General features: G+C 43.4%; 1 protein-coding gene across 20 annotated transcripts in view; it reads left to right on the top strand.

Annotated features, from left to right (window-relative positions):
• Positions 1–2629, top strand: part of LIMCH1 (LIM and calponin homology domains 1) — a 385789-nt gene that overhangs the window by 23536 nt on the left and 359624 nt on the right. The window lies entirely within an intron of this gene.

The following is a 2629-nucleotide window of genomic DNA, read 5'->3' as shown; positions in this document are numbered from 1 at the left end:
GACATTTAAATAGTCTGGCTTGTTTGTATACAAGGGCTGCTATGACACAATGCTGTCACATGGTAGGAGAACAGTGAGGTCCCACAGATTTGGGGAAAGGGGAAGTGGAGTGGGAGGCGGAGCTGGCTTTTCTGGCCCCAGCATCTCCCTGGAAACCAAGTTTGCATCAGGCAAGCTCCAAATGAGCAGAGTGAGCTCTGGCCACCAAGGAGAGGTAGGATGGGGCCTGTGTCCCCAGGAACCGGTTCTCTGGGCCCCCGGCTCTCTACTAATGTATGACAATGGAACCATGATGCAGACATCTGGCCAGTGATTCTGTGGCAGTCAGTGCCAGGTGGGACCAGGCAGCCCCTGGAAATTGGCCTGGCAGCTTCTCTTTTTGCTTTGGACTATTCTGAAACTTAAAAATGTCATAGCTAATGTTAACATGATAATGATGGTGGTGAAACTGATGCTCATGATGATAAAAGTTGATATTTTTTGAGTGCTTACTCTGTGTCAGGGACAGGGTGAAAAAGTCAAGGTAGGCATTAATCCCTTCTAAGTAAGTACTGTTATTATCCCCATTTACAGGTGCGAAAATATCTTACCCAAAGTTACAAGTAAGTGGCAAAACTAGAACTTTAATTGAAGCATCTTTTTTTAATATCTTCAAGTATATGCACCCAGATACCCAAAATCTGCAGTTGAAGACATTGAGGCTTCCAGGAATTAGGAGTCTTGCCTAGGTTCACCTCATCGGGAAATTCTGGTTAGAGTTAGGATTCAAAACTGAGGCTGTCTGATGTTGTAGTCCTTATTATCTTTCTAAAATATTTTTTAATTGAAATATAGTTGATTTACAATGTTGTGTTAGTTTCAGTTGTACAGTTGCTGCTGCTAAGTCGCTTCAGTCGTGTCCGACTCTGTGCGACCCCATAGACGGCAGCCCACCAGGCTCCCCCGTCCCTGGGATTCTCCAGGCAAGAGTACTGGAGTGGGTTGCCATTTCCTTCTCCAGTGCATGAAAGGGAAAAGTGAAAGTGAAGTTGCTCAGTCGTATCCGACTCTTAGCAACCCCATGGACTGCAGCCCACCAGGCTCCTCCATCCATGGGATTTTCTAGGCAAGAGTACTGGAGTGGGGTGCCATTGCCTTCTCCGAGTTGTACAGTAACATGATTCAATTATACATATGCATGTTCTTTCTTTACATTCTCTTCTGTTATTGGTTATTACAAGATATTGAGTATAGTTCCCTGTCCTGTACAGGTCCTTGTTGGTTATCCATTTTATATATAGCAGTGTATATATTTTAATCCCAAACTCCTAATTTACCTCTCTCTCCCACTTTGATAACTGTAAGTTTGTTTTCTGTGTGAGTCTATTTCTGTTTAGTAAATACTTTCAGTTGTATCCTGTCTTTAGATTCTACATATAAGTGATATATGATATTTGTCTTATTTGGCTTACTTCACTTAGTATGATAATTTCTAGGTCCATCCATGTTGCTGCAAGTGGCATTATTTCATTCTTTCTTATGACTGACTAGTATTCCACTATGTATATGTATATATATGCGAGTGTATACATATATACACACATATGCATTGCATATTATTTGTCCACTCCTCTGTCAATGGACACTTAGGTTGCTTCCATGTCTTGCCTATTATAAATAATACTACTGTGAACATTGGGGATGCAAGTATCTTTTCAAAGTATGTTTTTCTCTAGGTATATGCCCAGGAGTGGGATTGTAGGCTCATATCCTTTATATTACTTTCTACGTTTAGGACTATGTGTGAAAATTCCTGTAAGGACTAAGTTTTGTGTTCCTCTGACTGTGCAGAGGTCCCCCCACCCCTGCCATTTTTTTTTGAGTCACGATGTGGGTTTCAGAAGCTACAGCTCCTGAGTTTGTTTTTCTTCATTGTTCACACTTTTCCACTACCAGGACTGAGGGGCTGTCCTTGCTGGGACAGACCTTATGTTGGGTGAAGGAGGGGGTGGGAAACCAAGTCGGTGGTGCTACCATGGCCCTTGGGCAAGAGGAATCAGGCTCCATGCCTTTGCTGGCTGCCTTCAGCCTCACTTTGCTAAGGTGGAAAGGGGCATTGGAATTGTCTGTAGTGCATGGTGCTAGACTCTGGTTTCTGCCTCCTGTTGTTACAGCCCCCAGGTACTCCATTGAACTTTTATTAGGGAAAGTGGCTGATAGGTAAGTAATTCATTTAAAAGTTTTTTTTTAAAAGCTTGCTGATTCATTAACATGTGATTTCTTAAGAGGACGGATATTCTAGAATACACTTATTGGAAAAGACCCTGATGCTGGGGAAGATTGAGAGCAAGAAGAGAAGGGGGTGACAGGGGATGAGCTGGTTGGATGGCATCACTGACTCAATTGACATGGCTTGGAGCAAACTCCAGGAGATAGCGAAGGACAGGGAAGCCTGGTGTGCTGCAGTCCATGGGGTTGCAGAGTCGGACATGACTGAGTGACTGAACAACAACATGATGTTAGGGACCATGGCTGTCTTGTTACGGTTTTTACCTCCACTGGCTGTTGTATCTGGTGATGAATGCATAGTCCGTGTGTGCTTTAGCGTGTTCTAATGGAGCAGGTGAGCAGGTGCATTATTCCATACTTT

This window comes from Giraffa tippelskirchi, chromosome 1, assembly GCF_054371585.1.
Source record: "Giraffa tippelskirchi isolate mGirTip1 chromosome 1, T2T-mGirTip1v1.2.pri, whole genome shotgun sequence".
Taxonomy (NCBI): domain Eukaryota; kingdom Metazoa; phylum Chordata; class Mammalia; order Artiodactyla; family Giraffidae; genus Giraffa; species Giraffa tippelskirchi.
The sequence above is the reverse complement of the archived record's forward strand: the minus strand, read 5'-3'. Positions and strand labels throughout refer to the sequence as shown.